The sequence below is a fragment of the Stomoxys calcitrans genome, chromosome 1 (assembly GCF_963082655.1).
Source record: "Stomoxys calcitrans chromosome 1, idStoCalc2.1, whole genome shotgun sequence".
NCBI classification, from domain to species: Eukaryota; Metazoa; Arthropoda; class Insecta; order Diptera; family Muscidae; genus Stomoxys; species Stomoxys calcitrans.
The window spans coordinates 159,221,501-159,241,734 of record NC_081552.1 but is presented as its reverse complement, the minus strand read 5'-3'; the positions used below and the strand labels follow the sequence as shown (position 1 = coordinate 159,241,734).

The 20,234-nt window shown below is 39.6% G+C and overlaps 1 protein-coding gene across 4 annotated transcripts in view; it reads right to left on the bottom strand.

Moving 5' to 3' along the window:
- The window catches only part of LOC106092023 (opsin-2), a 122,364-nt gene that overhangs the window by 33,207 nt on the left and 68,923 nt on the right, over positions 1-20,234 (bottom strand). Inside the window, exon 1 of one of the 4 annotated variants that reach the window (XM_059360611.1) lies at positions 6,007-6,025. The exons of the other annotated variants lie outside the window; for them this stretch is intronic. The gene's annotated coding sequence lies outside the window, so the exon portion shown is untranslated. Of the gene's footprint in view, positions 1-6,006; positions 6,026-20,234 lie in introns of those variants that run through there. 4 annotated transcript variants of the gene reach the window in all.

Genomic DNA, 20,234 nt, shown 5'->3' with positions numbered 1-20,234 from the left:
GATCTGGGCCAAATTGACAAAGGATGTCGAGGGGCCTAACACAACTCACTGTCCCAAATTTCAGCAAAATCGGATAATAAATGTGGCTTTTATGAGCTTAAGACCCTAAATCTGAGGATCGGTCTATATGGCAGCTATATTCAAATCTGGACCGATCTGCGCCAAATTGACTTAGGATGTCGAAGGGCCTAACACAACTCACTGCCCCAAATTTCAACAAAATTGGATAATAAATGTGGCTTTTATGGGCCTAAGACCCTAAATCGGCCGATCGGTCTATATGGGGGCTATATCAAGATATAGTCCGATATAGCCCATCTTCGAACTTAACCTGCTTATGGACAAAAAAAGAATCTGTACAAAATTTCAGCTCAATATCTCAATTTTTAAAGACTGTAGCGTGATTTCAACAGATAGACGGACAGACGGACGGACATGTCTAGATCGTCTTAGATTTTTACGCTGATCAAGAATATATATACTTTATAGGGTCGGAAATGTATATTTCGATGTGTTGCAAACGGAATGACAAAATGAATATACCCTCATCCTTCGGTGGTGGGTATAAAAATTAAAACTGTGTTTTATTTAAAAAATTCTCATTCTGACCGGTTAGCGCGTCAACAAATCACATTAAGTTAAAACCATTCCTTGCAAGAATACCGGCTCTGTATCTCCCCCATTCCCCGTACACATGATAAGTTTAAATCCTGGAATCCTTAAGCAACGAATCAAGCATCATTCCCGATTTCTGGATAGGAACAATGTCAAATCCTTCTGCCATGAAAAAAAAACCTTAAGCGTATGCGAAGAGATTTTACGATAGTGTTTTAATGACATCTGCCTAAACTATTGTTTATAAAATTTTAAGAGGTTTAAACATTTTTCGAAAACCGAACTCAATACAATAGTTTCACCTTTACTCCAATCGCTTAAGGATGTGTGGCCTCACAACTCTAATTGATTTGAATTTATTAAATAAGTCCTGAAAGTTATAGTTTTCTGCAGCAGCAGAGACCACTGTTATTGTGTGTTTTCTTCGGTGCTTAACAAAAGTTTGACATGCTTCTATGGATACATGTTCAAGTCTTGCAGTTGCTACTTGAATCCCCCACCGAATGAAATTAGCTTCGTGAGGGGTTTTAGAGAAATCTCATAAACTTCTTAGTGAAATTGTTTATGACACAATGCGGACGTTAGCAAAACATTTTGTGCTCATGTTACTAATACCTTGAGGCTTAAATAGTTTTCAACGATACCGAGAGATAGTCGAGCAAAGCACGATTGAAGTCCCACATGTTATGTACGATAAATAACACATTAAAGGAGCGCTACTATACAGGAATATGTTTTATTGGGTTGCCCAAAAAGTAATTGCGGATTTTTCATATAGTCGGCGTTGAAAATTTTTTTCACAGCTTGTGACTCTGTAATTGCATTCTTTCTTCTGTCAGTTATCAGCTGTTACTTTTAGCTTGCTTTAGAAAAAAAGTGTAAAAAAAGTATATTTGATTTAAGTTCATTCTAAGTTTTATTAAATATGCATTTACTTTCTTTTAAAAAATCCGCAATTACTTTTTGGGCAACCCAATAGTATTTTTTCCCTTGAATTCATTGGGTAGTCACACTATTAAATACACACACATGAATTGTTGGATAGAAAAGGTATGTCGATATTTTAAGAAATTGATTCCAGCACGAGCTCAAAAAGTTAACGCTAAAATCACAGTGCGAAATTGTGGCCCAATCGGATAAGAATAACGCCCTCTAGAGGCTTGATTCAGTCAATACTTAACTAAATGTTGAATGTCTCAAAAGCAGTCTTTGTTCCGAATTTTAACTAAGTTGGGTATAATCGAACGATTGGTTTATATGGGAGCTAAAGAATGTTATGAACCGGTTCGGACTATATTTGCTAAATATTTTGAAAGCTACAGAAGAAAGCACCCTCAATAGGCCAAGAATGCAAATCAAGAGATTGATTTATATGTGATTATAAAAGTTTGGTTTATATAATTTTGTAAAAGGGCAAAACCGATAAGAAGCATGTGTGCAAAATTTTGAACGGCCAACTCTACTTGTAGGAAAGTTGGTATGACCATCAAAACATGCATATTTAAGACCAATCGTTCTTGGTGTTACCAACGAAATGACGAAGTTACCCGTAGTATACCTTATCTTATAGCTTAAGTTAGAATTATGAGACAGTCTACCATCAGACTCACTCAGACATTTGCGTTCATTATGATAAAACAACAACAGGAGCTGGAAGGATAACTTCTAGTTCCTACCGTTGAACTTTCAAGATCGCTTTTAAAAGCCCGACAACTTGCGAATGTTCACATAGGCTTAATCAGACCCGTTCTCAAATAATTGCGAACCTAAAGTGGTACTCCTTCAGACTGCCAGTGCGGGACACACACACAGAAGGTGTTCTATAGTCTCTTCTTCTGCGACGTCCTCACAGCTTTTGCAGAAGTTGTTTCTGGCAAACTTCTGTCTGTCAGCATGTTTTCCGATTAGACAGTGACCTGTCATGACGGACACAATGACTGAGACGTCAGTTCTAGCCAATGAAAGCAAAGCGGTAGACCTTCAAGTCTAGATTAGCCCACATAGTTTTGGAATGATCATAGCCCCCTCTTTGTGACCATCTATCATTCGATGTCCTTCGGGCCTGGTCCTGAAAACTTAGCTTACATGTCGCTAGAGGCATAATAAGACTGAAATATCTGTTCTGACCAGCGACAGCAAAGTGGTAGACCTCTTTAAGTTTAGATTGGACCACCATCTGACATTCGTTGCCTTTCGGGTCCAATCGAAAAGAATTAGCTTACATGTCGCTAGAGGCACATCAACAAATTAAAGTTCCCCTGGAATATGTAAACTACCTTACATATTCCAGAGGAACGTTAATTTGTTGTCTAGTATCGCATGTTCTCCGGAAATTTAATGGCTGCCTGGCTGTCTTAGAAGATATTTGTGCCAGCCGTCGTTATGACATTATACCTTAGCCATTCCATCACTTCATTAATTGGAAGGATCTCTGCCTAAAACACACTGCAGTGGACGGGTAACCTTCAAGATATGACACTCCAAAGCCCAAGTCATCGTCTTCTACTACGAGGGACCTCGTGGTTCAAATCGGTTCCGTCAGCAAAAGTTGTACAGTATTTTTATACCCACCTCCATAGGATGGGGGTATACTAATCTAGTCATTCTGTTTGAAACATCTCAAAATATTCGTCTAAGACCCCATAAAGTATATATATATTCGTGATCGTCTCGACGTTCTGAGTTGATCTGGTAATCTCCGTCCGTCTGTCGAAATCACGATAGCGGTCGAACGCTTAAAGCTTGCTGCTTGATATTTTTTTGTACAGATGCTCGATGGGGACTGCAAATGGGTTCAGATTTAGACATAGCTGCCATATAAACCGATCTCTCTATTTGAATACTTGAGCCCTTACAACTGTATCAAGTACGGTCCACATCGGTCTATAACTTGATATAGCTCCCATATAATCCGATTTGACTTCTTGAGCCTCTGGAAGCCGCCATATAAACCGATCTCTCTATTTGAATACTTGAGCCCTTACAACTGTATCAAGTACGGTCCACATCGGTCTATAACTTGATATAGCTCCCATATAATCCGATTTGACTTCTTGAGCCTCTGGAAGCCGCAATTTTTTCGATTTAGTTGAAATTTTGCATCTTGTGTTTTGTTATGACTTCCAAAAACTGTGCCAAGTACGGTGCAAATCAGTTTATAACCTGTAGCTTATAGCTCCCACGTACGGTCTCTCGATCATCCTTGTTCGGTTTCTAAAAGCTTTAACTTTTGCTGGTTTGATAGAAGTTTGGTATGTAGATTAAAATTATGCCCTTCAACTAAATTTATTTTGTATACATTTTTAGCAGAACCCATGCTGGTGGGATCCCAATTTTCGCCCGGCTGAGCTTAGCACGCTTTTAGTTGTTTTTTTTTTTTTTATCAAAAAACGGTTCAGGCAATGTATAATCCATACTGCCTGGAACATCGGCATTATATCAGCGACAAGAACAACTTCTGTACTAAAAGTGCTGCGAATGGCTGCGAAATGCTATATTTCAAAGCAGAGAAGACAACTCCTTGAGGTGTCCTTCTACTAACTTCTCTTACGGTAGTATTGATGCCTTCAAAATCCAGCTCCATCATGATTGACGTCGGTTTTATATTATTGAAAGCGGCTCAATGTCAAGAAATGTTACCGTTGTAAATTCCTTGACAACGAGAGAGCCCTCTATTTAGGCGACTAGGTTGTGAAGCGCTGTTTCAGTGGATTTACCGTACGATATAATACAGTTGTCGTTGTTGTTGCCACATTGCATGTGGAGGAGTAAGCTCGTTCCGGTCCATAGGGTCGATCGCTGCGGGAACATGCTGGCCATTGGTTATTTAAGGGCGCCAAAAAACTCGCATTGTCAATTCGAGCATCATTGGCACTCGGTATTTTAGCAAGAGCCAGTGCCGCCCGGCCTCTCACTGAGACTCTCCACTCGATACCGCTGATTGTCCGTTACCGCAGTTACAGCTATTCTGTATACGAAGCATCCTACTATCTGCAACCTGTAGCTCTCAGCTAAGCTTCTGGTGAAAACTACATATGAGCACCATACAGATCGGAGCTTAAAGTTCCAGCCTCATATCAAGTGCTGTCTGATAAAAGATTAATCTCAAAGATAAGGGGATTCCTTTTTTATGTAGACTCCGAATGGCGTGCCGCATAACGACACCACTTGGTGGAGAAGTTTTGTACACAGCTTGTAATTCAACCGGTGATACATCATCAAGGCCAGGCGATTTAATGGAGCTGAAACTTTTGACCGCCCAAAGGATTTTCGACTCAGACACGCCTTGTCGTCCTTTGGCGAGTTTCCCGGAATATATGTATCAACCAGTAGTTCTAGTGTTTCCTCACTTGAAATTGTCCAAACATTCTTTGACTTCTGAATGTACCAACCGTAATAGGTTTCCAGGATAGGATATTCTTTAGCCTACAGGCCTGATGCATCCTCCAAGGAGCTGCAGAATTCCACCTAGTATTTGTTCTTAGCGCCATTTACCTCACTCTTGATCCAACCAGTGCCGGTGTCCTTCATGGCGGTCGCTGTTTGCCCTTTGGTTTGGCTCTACGACATGCTGATACAAGCGAGTCGTTCAGGGCTTTTATGATCAGCATGACCATTATGCCTAAGTCCTTCTCAGTTTCCACTTCTTATCTTTTCTTATCTTGGAGGGATACTCGACCAGAATTTGTACTGAAATTAATCCCAATCCTCCTTTCTTCTGTTTAGCCGATGGACCACTTCTGCAGTATATTCGCCTACGCTGAAACTAATATAACGAAGATCAGGGAAGCTGTGGTCATTCAACACTTCCCAGTCGCTTATTCTTATACTTATATCTTCCGATACAAAGGTAATATCTAATACCTCCTGCCTGTTCCCGGTAATAAAGGTCGGTTTATCCCCTTTATAACAAATCGCCAGATTGCAACTTATCATATATTCGATAAGCAGCTCACCCCTTTCGTTGACATCCGAAGTTCCCCATATTTGGTAATGTCCATTAGCATTACTTCCTACAATGAGGCTCTTTTCCCCTGCAGAATCAGCTTCAACCAGCAACTTAAGACTTTAATGCGGCGTCTCTGAATCGTGTGCCATATATAGGGAAGCCAGCCAGTAATTAGACTTATTTATTTCTTCTAGGCTGGCTACTACCGAAACTTCAGTGCTTAGTAACGGAAGACGAAAAACAAATAGGCTACTGTTTGCAAGAAAACTGGCTCTGTTTCTCTCATTCCCCGTACACTTAAGTCGTTCAAATCCTGGAATTCTTAGTTCACGAACCATTCCTCCACACACCCATGGTTCCTGGATAAGAACCAAGTCAAATCCCTATGCCATCAGGAGAACTTTTAGTGCTGCCCAAGAGGCCTTACAATGGTGGAGAATTACCTGCAGAAATCGGACCATAGTAAGGATTCCGAATTTCCAACACTGTTGCGCTGGCCTAATCTTCTAAGTCTGCCAGGAGTTCATCCTCGTTAGATTCGTTCGATCTCGTCATGATGAGTTAGGCAACCAGGGGCAATTGAGAAGCATTGGAAGTACTCTTCCTCAGGGCACTGGATACCTGCGGTGTGAACTATTCAGACAACTTCAGACATGTTGGATTTGCGAGGCTGTCGAAGCTTAGTTTGAATACTGCATGTCTCTGATCGCCGCCAGCTTCATCCAATCTACCAGTCGTTGATTGAAAGATAGGGTATACATTCCTTTCCTTTTGGGATTACATTCCTTTACTTTTCCTTGGAGTGCCATTGATCGAGAAGGAATACCTTCCTGCCAGAAACATCTTTTGCTATAAACGAGAAATTTTTAACCAAAAAGAATTTTTGAATTTCAACGTAATGGTCATCCTAAAGTTTTTATAATAAATGATGTGACTTCTTCATCCTAAAGGGGCAAATTCCCGACTAACGTTCTACAGTGGGAGAAAATGTTGTACAGTTACTATAAAAATATTACTTCCACAATAATACAGATAAGTTTTTCGCATATCTGTTCAAAACGTTCTATTTTTTGCTTGTAAAGGGTGATTTTTTTGAGGTTAGGATTTTCATGCATTAGTATTTGACAGATCACGTGGGATTTCAGACATGGTGTCAAAGAGAAAGATGCTCAGTATGCTTTGACATTTCATCATGAATAGACTTACTAACGAGCAACGCTTGCAAATCATTGAATTTTATTACCAAAATCAGTGTTCGGTTCGAAATGTGTTCATTCACCGTAACGTTGCGTCCAACAGCATCTTTGAAAAAATACGGTCCAATGATTCCACCAGCGTACAAACCACACCAAACAGTGCATTTTTCGGGATGCATGGGCAGTTCTTGAACGGCTTCTGGTTGCTCTTCACTCCAAATGCGGCAATTTTGCTTATTTACGTAGCCATTCAACCAGAAATGAGCCTCATCGCTGAACGGTGAATGAACACATTTCGAACCGAACACTGATTTTGGTAATAAAATTCAATGATTTGCAAGCGTTGCTCGTTAGTAAGTCTATTCATGATGAAATGTCAAAGCATACTGAGCATCTTTCTCTTTGACACCATGTCTGAAATCCCACGTGATCTGTCAAATACTAATGCATGAAAATCCTAACCTCAAAAAAATCACCCTTTATATGTCAATTAGAGGTGGTTTCTTCGTATTTTTCGGCATAGGGTTGGTATTCTGTCTTGATTTCGGAGAAGTCGTTTAGTTGATGCACGATCGAAATTTGACAGTAACCATATGTTTTTGTTACCATACCGAAAGACGTTTTAATACCCTCCACCATAGGATGTAGTTATACTAATTTCGGCATTCTGTTTGTAACACCTCGGCCCGGCCGAACTTAGCACGCTTTTACTTGTTTTTCCTCGCTTTAAGCTGTTTAACATCATAATGGAGCTTAATAGAATTCCGCTTTAGAAGAAAAATGCTATCAGGAAAGTCATGTGGATATAGAAAGTGACAGGTCATAAGACAAATAATGGGTGATTTTTAAGCTACTATCTTTTTGATGGCACTAGTTTCAACAGCACATTTTGTGTTTTTTTCACTACCAAGCATCTTCAGTTTGGTGTTTAATTTAGCCATGAATCGTCTTGCAAACGAATAACGCGTGCAAATTATTGTATTTTATTATCGAAATCCGTGCTCTGTTAAGAAAGTTTAACACACGCGCTTCTTCTATTGAGCGACGAAGCTCTTTTTTGGCTAAATGGATATGTAAATAAGCAGAATTGTCGATTTTGGAGTGAAGATCAGCCAGAAGCATTGCAAGAGCTACCAATGCATCTGGAAAAAGTCACGGTTTGGTGCGGTTTACGGGCTGGTGGCATTATTGGACCGTACTTCTTCAAAGATGATGCATATAGTGACGTCACTGTGAATGGTGAGCGCTATCGTGAAATGATATCCAACTTTTTTCTCCAAAATGCAATAACTTGACTTGTATGACATGTGGTTTCAATTAGACGGTGCCATATGGCACACATCCCACGTAACAATAGACTTATTTCGATTATGTGTATCGTAACGGCACTGTAAATGGTGACCGCTATCGTGAAATAATATCCAACTTTTTTTTCCCAAAAATGCAATAGCTTGACTTGCATGATATGTGGTTTCAACTAGACGGAGCCATATGGCACACATCACGCGTAACAATAGACTTGTTGAGAGGCGAGTTCGGTGAACATTTAATTTCACGCTGGGGACCGGTCAATTGGCCGAATAGATTTTGTAATTTAACGCCTTTAGGCTATTTTTTGTGGGGCTATGTTAGCTCTTGTCTCTACAGACAAGCCCGCTTCAATTGACGCATTAGAAGACAACATTGAAACATTTGTTCGTGAGATACCGGCCGAAATGTTGGAAGTAGTGTGTCAAAATTAGACTAAGGGAATAGACCATTTGAGGCGCAGTCACGATAAACATTTGCATGAAATAATCTTCAAACATTAAATTATATAGACCGTACTATCGATTCAAACAAAGATATCATGAATTTTTCGAAATTTTACGTCTTTTTGCTTTGTTTTTTTGAAAAAATTTCCTACAGCTTTTAAAAAAATCACCCTTTGTATGAAAAAATCGAAAAAAACTTGTAAAAAATTTGCCGTGTGAGTACGAGTAGGGATATCTCTTTGAAATTTGGAGTAATAAGAGCTTAGGTGTTATCAAGATCGTGTTCTGAATTTCACGGTCTAGATGGTCCGAGCGCCTTTGGCAGGCGCTTAAAGTTAGTCTCCTCAGCATATTGAACAATTGTTCGCTTGAGGTATACACTGCAATGAGAAATTGCTTATTTGGAAGTATTTACGTATAGCACCCGTTCATGTTAACATGTCCTTTTTAAATTTCACTTAAACACCATCTACAATATGTTCTCTTTACAAGCAAGAAAGAAAAAAAATTATCAATGAAAATACTTTTTTGACCAAAAAATGCAAAATATATACTTTTTTCACAATTTTTTGACTTCCAAACTGTATAACTTTTGACTGAATAATCAGATGCGCATACTTCTTGTGGCAAAGTCGTTGTAAATTTTGTCACAATTTCAAATCATGCATAAAAATAAAAAATAAAATTACTCCACAAATACATTCGTAAATATGTAAAAACAAAGCCAATCTCGGCCAAAATTTCAACAAATAAAAATAGAAACACGTTTATTCCCAAAACCAGTGAAAAAATTTTACACCTCAAGCGGACTTTTTTGTACCCAACAAAATTTGAAAATGGGACTAAAAGTGAAGATTTGGCATTTTGAAGTATTTTTTCGAAATTCGAAGGTGACCAATTTAGGGGCTTGCCGAAAGACTTCCGGACAACCTAGGGCCTTGAAATTTCGCTAATACCTCAGCTCTAATCGTTTTAAATATCAAAGATGTATCCTGCTCACACACGGCATATTTTTTACATGTTTTTTTTCGATTTTCTCCCACTGTGTTTCGTTTAATAACACCTTTAGGGAGAACATTTATGTTAAATAAAGCTTATAATTTGTCTTGTTTTTGATTGTCCGTGAAGCCGTCGGTCTTTTTAACAAGTTTGCCTCTAATTCGAGTTTATCGTCATCATAACCATGAGCATATAGTTAGATAGGATAAAGCATTGGTACTTCCTTTAAATCACATATTGTGAAAGAGGGTAAATTGGGGCGGATCCGGTTCAAAATGTATCTACATAAGGTAAGCACAGTCTAATACCAAAAAAAAAGATCTTTCGAAAAAGATCCTTTAGTCGCGTACACCGAAAACTTATTTTCTAACCTTATCTATTGGAGTCAAGGATATCGAATTTAATTTACAGAGGTCCAATTTTCCAAGTTTTTAAGAAAAATTCCTTTGGTGAAAGATTTTTACTACTTAGTAAAGAATCCTTACCCTAATAAGAAATCCACGTCTTTAAAATTGCATTTTATTTCACTTTGCTGTTGGATGATTTTCAGCTTAGACCAATAAGAAAATTTAATTAGCACTTATTAATTAACAGAATTGCAATACATATATTTTTCATATTTGATGCTATCCAGTTTCAAAATAACTAGACAAATTTAGTATCAAAATAAAAGGAAGATCTGGAACTTGGCGTCTCTTTAGTCTTTTTACTTCATTTGTATCATCTAATAAATGAATGGCTAATACATTACAATGATTACTTAATCTATTTAAATAACTGTTACTGAAATGTCTTATTTCATCCTTCATACATGGTATATCAAGGTCTTTGTGAATATTGTAATTATTGACAAACCATGGAGAGCCAGTGATCTTTCTTAAGGTTTTTGACGATAATCTTTGCAGAATTTCCACATTTGAGTTGCTAGCTGTATCCCATATGTTCATATTGGTTTTAGAATAGTTTTGTAAAGCAACACTTTGTTGTTTAAAGTCAATGAAGATCTCGGGTCTAACAACCATTGAGTTTTCTTGGTTATAAGATGTAGTTGAAGGCTTTTCGTCCGAATGTGTTCAATCCACATTAATCTCTTGTCTAGATGAAGCCCAAGGTACTTGACGCAACTGAATGAAGGTAATATAGATACATTGAATGAAGGCGGGGGACACTCTTCTCTTCTGAGGCCAAATGACTCATGGACAGATTTTTCAGCATTTATTTCATATATTCCACTTCTTGTACCAATCCTGTACTAACATTATTTTCTTGGTTATAGATGTCTTTGGATTTTATTTGTGTTTGTGGCCAGTCTATGACATTTACTTGTAGCTTACAGGGCTGTATTATCTGCATATGTTGACACAGATATATCGTCAGACACAAGCATAGACACATCATGTTTATTAAAGTGGTTGTAAGATCTATTTGCTTGGCAAGCATTGCTTCAATTTTGTTTTAGTAGATTGCCATCTCTTTGAGGTTCACTTCTCGGAACATTGGCATACGACCACGCATTTTCAGGAGCTCGATTATCGCACTGGTAGTCGGAAGAATTTTCATAATAGGCATTTCTATTGTTGACTTGTCGATAGTCGGCGATTGTTCTTTTGTTTACTAACTTTTTATATGTCGGACATCCTTTATAACTTACTGCGTGAGTGTTTTGACTGCCCCAAGACGTGTTCACTATCTTGATGCAGTATCTGCTGGTTTAGTGCAGTCTTTGGTTGCATGATCTGATCCGCATTTTACACATCTAAATGGCCTTCTACAATACGACTTTCTGTGGCCGAATTTTTGCCATTTAAAACATTGTACCAAATCATCAAAGCGTTTCGGGGCTTCTATTGAGACTATGGCATTGTCTCGCAAGGATTCATATCTACGAAAAACATAGGTAAATGCTCATTGCTTCTTCTGCTCCTTACTTGATGTCCTGCTCCTTACTTGATGTCCTGAGGCCATCAAACTGGCTTTAATATCGGAAATGTTTGTAGAACTATGAAGTCCCTTTATAACAACCCAATATGCTTTATCTTCCTTAAGTTGGTAAGTATGATATCTTAATTTTGGTGTATCAAAATGCTTTATAACTTTACGGTAAGATACTACTGACTTAATCATTAAGCGAATTTAATTATTATTCATAGCTTTAAAATTAAAATCCTGAATTGGAATGACTTCTGGCATAAAAATTGGTGGCGGCCTTGGCTCACTCAGGGATACATTGTTACTGGTACTGGGCTCTTCATCATTGTTTGCAAGCGAATTGAATCGATTTTGACTAGGCTCGATAACTTCAGTTTGCTGCCGATTTGAAGGTTTGCTTATAGGTGACTTTGGAATTTTTCTCTTTTTGAAACACACTGCCAGTTCGAACCGTCATCATCATCTTCACCTATGTTATTATTTGCTCTATTTTTATACCCTCCACCATAAGATGGGGGGTATACTAATTTCGTCATTCTGTTTGTAACTACTCGAAATATTCGTCTGAGACCCCATAAAGTATATATATTCTTGATCGTCGCGACATTTTATGTCGATCTAGCCGTCCGTCTGTCTGTCGAAAGCACGTTAACTTCCGAAGAAGTAAAGCTAGCCGCTTGAAATTGTGCACAAATACTTCTTATTAGTGTAGGTCGGTTGGTATTGTAAATGGGCCATATCGGTCCATGTTTTGATATAGCTGCCATATAAACCGATCTTGGGTCTTGACTTCTTGATCCTCTAGAGTGCGCAATTCTTATCCGATTGCAATGAAATTTTGCACGACGTGTTTTGTTATGATATGCAACAACTGTGTCAAGTATAGTTCAAATCGGTCCATAACCTGATATAGCTGCCATATAAACCGATTTTGGGTCTTGACTTCTTGAGCCTCTAGAGTGCGCAATTCTTATCCTATTTGAATGAAATTTTGCACGACGTGTTTTGTTATTATATCCAACAACTGTGCCAAGTATGGTTTAAATCGGTCCATAACCTGATATAGCTGCCATATAAACCGATCTTGGGTCTTGACTTCTTGATCCTCTAGAGTGCGCAATTCCTATCCGATTTGAATGAAATTTTGCACGACGTGTTTTGTTATGATATCCAACAATTGTGCCAAGTATGGCTTAAATCGTTCCATAACCTGATATAGCTGCCATATAAACCGATCTTGTGTCTTGACTTCTTGAGCCTCTAGAGTGCGCAATTCTTATCCTATTTGAATGAAATTTTGCACAACGTATTTTGTTACGATATCCAACAACTGTTTCAAGTATGGTTCAAATAGGTCCATAACCTGATATAGCTGTGATATAAACCGATTTTGGGTATTGACTTCTTTAGCCTCAGAGGGCGCAATTCTCCGATTTGATTGAGATTTTGCATGACGTATTTTATTCTTACTTTCAACAACTGTGTCAAATAGGGTTCAAATCGGATCATAACCCGATATAGCTGCCATATAAACCAATCTGGGATCTTGATTTCTTGAGCCTCTAGAGGTCGCAATTATTATCCGATTTGCCTGAAATTTTGTACGATGGATCCTCTCATGACCATTAACAAACGTGTTTATTATCTGAACGGTCTATAGCACGATACAGCTCCCATATAAATCGATCTCTCTATTTTACTTCTTGAGCCCCCAATGGGCGCAATTCTTATACGAATTGGCTGAAATTTTACACAGGTCTCCAACATATAATATAATTGTGGTCCGAACCGGACCATATCTTGATATCGCTCTAATAGCAGAGCAAATCTTTTCTTATATCCTTTTTTGCCTAAGAAGAGATGCCGGGAAAAGAACTCGACAAATGCGATCCATGGTGGAGGGTATATAAGATTCGGCCCGGCCGAACTTAGCACGCTTTTACTTGTTTTATTATAATTAACTTCGTTACTACTCATGATGGTAAACTAATGATTGTCTGTTTACTCAAATGAGCTTTTGTTTTTACTATTTTTTGTTTGGACACTTTTAGTTCAATTGTTATTGTTCAGAAATATGAATGCAAGCATTGAAAGCACCGCACGTATATGCGTGGGCAATGTGTTTGTACGTTACTTCGAATGAGTTTCAGCACCTCAAACGGCTGTTAGCGCAATAATGATTTTGGTAATGTTTTTGTTTCTTTTTGTACCCGGCCGATACGGGATGACTATGAGCACCACACAGGCTGGAAATTTGAGCTTCGACTTGTGTGGTGCCCATCGTTATCACGGGAAGCTTAGCTGAAAGCTACCGGGCGCGTCCACAGGTTGCGGATGGATGAAAGCTCCGTTTTTATGCGGAGTAGCTGCAAATGCGGCCGCGGGCAGTCAGTGATTTTCGAGAGGAGAGTCTCAGTGAGGAGTCAGGTGGCACTGGCTCTTAACTAAATACTGAGTGCTAATGATACTCGAGATGACAAGGCGAGTTATTGGCGCCTTCAAATAACCAATGGCCAACATCAGCGTCTGTTCCCAGGTTAGGGGCGGCTGGCGGCGAGCGGCGAGCGTCGGATCTTAGAGCAAGCGGCTCGCCACAACGAGGGATACATGCAATCCCACAAACCCATCCGGTTGGGGCACTGAGCCAGTAACCCGCCCCCGGAAAACATAGAACTACTATGAAAAACAAATGAATAGTAAAAACGGACCCCCAACGTTGACGACCCACGCAAACGAAAAAAGGACCATGATTTGCGGATCTGCACCTGGAATGTCTGCACTCTTTATAGAGAAGGTGCAGTATACGCGCTGGCGGATGTATAAGAGAAGTACAAGGCAGACATAACCGCCTTACAGGAAGTGCGATGGACTGGGAATGGCGTCACTACAACACCAAACGGTGACGAACTATACTATAGCTGCCATAACACGAGGCATGAATTTGGCTGCGGATTTGTGGTTAGTCGAAGACTGAAACACCTTGTCTCCAGCTTTACTCCGGTGGATGAGAGGCTAGCCACAATCCGCATAAAAGCAAAATTCTTCAACATCAGTCTTATTTGTGCCCATGCCCCGACGGAAGACAAAGACGATCAGACCAAGGATATTTTCTACGACCGCCTAGAGAGAGAATATGACCGCTGCCCCGCCCATGATATTAAAATCGTTCTGGGAGATTTTGATGCGAAAATAGGGATGGAAGAAATGTTTGGTCCAACAGTCGGAAAGTTTAGCCTCCACGAGATAACGTCCAGTAATGGGTTGAGACTGATAGATTTCGCCGCGGCAAAAAACATGGTAGTTAGTAGCACCAGATTTCAACATAAAAATATCCACAAAGCCACATGGCTGTCACCCGTCAAAACACGACAAACCAAATTGATCACGTTGTGATAGATGGAAGGCATTCATCCAGCGTGTTAGATGTATGATCGATCCGTGGAGCGAATATAGATTCGGATCATTACCTTGTTGCAGCAAAGGTTCGCACCCGTTTGAACATGACGAGGAAAGTACGATCTGACACTGCACGGAAGCTGGACATTGAAAAGCTGCAGACACAAAAAATGGCAGCGGCATACTCCACTCGACTGACCCAACTGCTTGATGAAAGCACTCCTTGTTCCGATGATATAATGGCGCAGTGGCAAACTATTGCCCACTCCATGGAAAATGCCGCGTAATCCGTAATTGGGTACCGAAAGCCTCCTCCAAAAAACCCATGGTACGACCAAGAGTGTCGAGATGCTACTGAAGCCAAGAATGCGGCATATAGAGCAACCCTGCAATCAGTAGCAACGCGCCAGATGAAGGAGAGGTATCGGGAGAAAAGGAGAGAGGAGAAACGTCTATTCCGCAGAAAGAAAAAGGAAATGGAAAGACGTGAGTGCGAGCGAATTGAGATGTACAGGAGTCAGAATGAAGTCCGGAAATTCTACCAAAGAATTAAACACCAAACCGATGGCTTTGGTGCAGGCACATCCTCCTGCAGAGACAAAGAAGGAAATCTGGTAACTGACACAGACAACATGCTGAGGATATGGAAAGAACATTTTACCCAGCTGCTAGTGTCCGATGTTGGCGGCGAAGAGGATACCGCAGAACCAATCCCTGATGATGGTATAGAATGTTTACGTCCTAGTCAGAATGAGGTCCAAGTAGCAGTAACCCGACTAAAGAACAACAAGGCAGCAGGAGCCGACGGGTTACCCGCTGAACTATTTAAGACCGGAGGCGACACAACAAAGGAGACAAGACGGAATGTGCCAACTACAGAGGAATAAGTCTCCTCCCCATCGCATACAAGATACTCTCGAGCGTACTGTGTGAAAGATTAAAACCTAAAGTCAATGAGATAATTGGGCCCTATCAATGCGGTTTTAGACCTGGTAAATCCAACCTAGACCAGATATTCACACTGCGCCAAATCCTGGAAAAGACCCGAGTAGGACAAATCAACACCTACCACCTCTTTGTTGACTACAAAGCCGCCTTCGATACTACTTTACGTTCAAAGGTATTTCAAGCCATGTCTGAGTTTGGTATCCCTGCAAAATTAATAAGACTCTGCAGGATGACATTTGCTGATACTCGTTCCTCAGTAAGAATAGGAAAGAATCTCTCCGAACCATTTAATACCAAACGAGGTTTCAGACAAGGAGACATCCTATCGTGTGATTTCTTTAATATCCTGCTGGAGAAGATTATGCGAGATGCAGAAGTGAATAGATATGGCACACTAATCACAAGAGAGCACATGCTACTTGCCTATGCCGACGATATCGATATCATAGGTCGGTCACCGGAAGTAGTAACTGCAGCCTTTGAAAGAATCGAAAGAGAGTCAGTGAAAATGGGTCTGGCAGTAAATGGAGATAAGACGAAATGGATAGCCTCCACTCCCAAAAAGCCTTGTACAACCGAGCAGATAAAGAACATGGAGAAAGTTGGGAACCACAACTTTCAGATAGTCAGTAACTTTATCTACCTCGGCAACGCCGTAACCGAAACGAATGACACCAGTTTTGAGATAAAGCGAAGAATAATACTGGCAAACAGATGCTACTTTGGACTAAGTAAGCAGTTTAGAAACAAGGCCATCTCTCGACAGACGAAGACTACACTTTACAAGACACTGATACTACCCGTGCTGTTATATGGTTCTGAGGCATGGGTACTTGTGAAAGCAGATAAGGCAGTGCTTGGAGTATTTGAGAGAGAGATTCTTCGTAAAATATATGGACCAGTTTGCGTTAACGGAGAATATAGGCGACGTATGAACCACGAGCTGTATGACGACGATAGCATAGTTACACGCATCAAAATACAACGGCTGCGTTGGCTAAGTCATGTTGTCAGAATGGATGAAGAAGCTCCAGCAAAGAAGTCTTTTGAAGGCAAACACGGTGGTACACGCAAACCGGGAATACCAAAAGCCCGATGGAAAGATGAAGTTGTGGGAGACACCTCGAAACTTGGTGTCAGAGATTTTAGAATGAGCGCAGAAGATCGAGGCGCTTGGAACGCTATTCTACGTTCGGCTAGTGGAAGAAATATTCTGTCATAGCCAATTAAAGTAAGTAAGTAATGTTTTTGTAAGTTGTTCAAGAAAAAAAAAAGTAAGAGAGTGCCAATTTCGACCGGGTCAAATCTTATATACTCTCCGCCATGGATCGCATTTGCCGAGTTCTTTGTGCGGTATCTCTTTATAGGCAAACAAAGAATAATGCATAAGAACTGTTATGCTATTGGAGCTCTATCGATTTCCAATCCGATTCGGACCATGTTGAAGACCATAGTAGAAGTCATTGGGTAATATTTCAGTTCATTCGGATAAGAATTGCGGCTTGTAGGGGCTGAAGAAGTAAAATCGGGAGATCTGTTTATAGGGGAGCTGTATCAAACTATAGATTGATTCAGACCATATTGGACACTTATTTTGAAGGTTATGGGAGAACCCGTTGTACAAAATTTCTACCAAATCGAAAGAGAATTGCGCCTTCTAGAGGCTCAAAAAGTCAAGATTCCACATCAGTTTATATGGCAGCTACATCGGGTTGTGAACCGATTTGCGCCATACTTAACACAGTAATTGGAAGTCATAACAAAACACCTCATGCAAAATTTCAGCCAAATCGGATGAGAATTGCGCCCTCTAGCGGCTCATGTAGTCAAGATTCATGATCGGTTTATATGGCAACTATACCAGGTTACGTACCGATTTGAACCATACTTAGCACAGTTGTTGGAAGTGATACCGAAACACCACGTGCAAAATTACAGCCAAATCGAATAAGAATTGTGCCCCCTAAAAGCTGAAGAAGTCAAGAGCCAAAATCGGTTTATACGGCAGCTATATCAGGTTGTTAACCAATTTAAGCCACACTTAGCACAGTTGTTGGAAGTGATAACAAAACACCACGTTTTAAATTTCAGTCAAATCGGACGAGAATTGCGCCCTCTAGATGCTAAAGAAGTCAAGACCCAAGATCGGTTTATATGGCAGCTATATCAAAACATGGGGCGATTTGGTCCATTTACAATCCCAACCGACCTACACTAATAAAAAGTAAAAAAAGTAAAGCTTCGAAAGATAGCGTGCTTTCGACAGACAGACGGACGGACAGACGGGCATGGCTAGATCGACATAAAATGTCATAACGATGAAGAATATATATACTTTATGGGGTCTTAGACGCATATTTCGAGGTGTTACAAACATAATGACGAAATTGGTATACCCCTTATCCAATGGTGGAGGATATAAAAATGATGCGTCTGGTTGTACTTACAATTGACTGAAGGTAAAATTATAGTTGAAATTTTAGAAATAGATCTTGGGACAAGGGCAATTATGCAACTTAGTTCAAAACACAGAGAACCCTTGCCAATAAAAGCGTCATTTAATTTTTATATTCTAAACGTAAATATGCCAGATCCAAAAATTTAATTTTTCAAAAAAAATAATTGGGAGTCACCCATGAAGTAAATGGTGAATCATTCAGCTATCGAAATTCGAAACGGAAGGTTGTGTACGTTAAAACAAAGCGACCTTAACTTAAATAAAGCACCTTTATTTTGTAGATTTGCTTCTTTGGCACGCAATCATTACCAGAAAAGGAAAAACCTTTATCATTGAATAATCATTTTTTGTGTGTTTCTCAATAAATTGTTACGTCCGAGTTCGATATCAACTCAATTACTGGACCGCTTATATGTATGTAATTTGGGAATTTCGTTTTAAACAGGGTTGATTGTTTTTCCCAGACGACGAACACACAACATTTGACAATTTCATGTTCCGACTTCAAGCTCATATGGAACACCAATGGCATGCCTAACATTCAATGCCACAAAAATGTATTATCATTCTTGATTTATTATTTTATGATAGAGCGTGAAATGAGAAAATGAAACATTTTAATCACCATCATTAGCAGTGGTAATTGTGTATGGTCCTTTATCTTTGGGGAGATGAAAACTCATTTTGTGAAATAGCACTTATAGTAATTGTCTCCAATCAGACACGTATCAGTAAAAGTGTTAATTTTGCACCTTAGTCTTAGCAAAAAGCTTACTGAATATACGGAATGTATATAATGGAAAAGAAGAGAGAGGGAGAGAGCAGTATTAATTAACCTGAAGGATTTATTAATGAATTTACAAAGAAATATCCCACGAATAGCACTAATTATCTAGCGGAATTCATTGATAAAATTACAAGAAAATATCCCACCATCATACGATTTCATTCGTATACTTAAGAGCTCATGCAAAAGACGTTATTGAAAAAGTTGTGACGCAAAGTTAATGTAATCCCCAGAAAATATGTTGCAATGCCTTGACTTTTTGAAGCATCATCTCATTTACAAATATGCGTTTCACATATAGTCTGCAAAATGTCCAAAGCAAAACACCGGCACACCCACGACTTAAAGTAGGGATAAGTGAGAATTTTTTGTAAACGGAGCAAAAAATTAGTTAATGTACAATAAAACTTTCGTTTGTTTCTCTTTCGAGACGAGCTCAATGATCGCAGATTTTACGTGGACGTGTTTCTCTATTTTATTTGTAACTCATAGAAATGATGATTTGGGCCCTTGAATGTATTTGGCATGCACATAGAGAAAAAGTCTGCTGATATCAAACACTGTCTGCTGTTATCAAACTAAAAATTTTAAATTTTTGAATGAAACCATACACAAAGTTTTGAATTTCTTGCCAATAAGTTAATAATTTACTAGGTTATGTTAGGTTAAAAAGGGGGTGCGGATATTAATCTGCCCCATGCCACTATGGACATACACCTAAGCCAGTAATCGGATTGTTGTGCGCTCTAAATAAAAAGTAACCTCGAAAAAGAAAATCAAGGTCAGGAATTCCGACCACTTACAAAATCATTAATTGTTTTCCCTGTCACACCTCTAAGTTGGTTCATGCCTGAGTGCCGGTATCCGTTGCGTTTCATAATCTTCTCCACATGCTATCACTTGCCGCACCGATATTACATAAGTGAGCTTGCAGTCCTATGTGTCCCGTTATGATACCAATAGCTATACTGACCTCCACCTTACTTCCTTTCAGTAATAGCCTCGACCTGTCACGATCTACGTCTCCCCATAGGATTTTCGCCGATCTACGGACCGTTTCGCTGTTCCATGGGGTTAAATGGGCATTCATCGCCCACGCCCTTGTCTCGTACTGCGTCGGCCCCGAAAGGCTTCGGGTTAACAAAGTTTATTGACGGCAGTTCTCTGGCCTTCACTGCCAATTTGTCCGCTTTTTCGTTTCCCC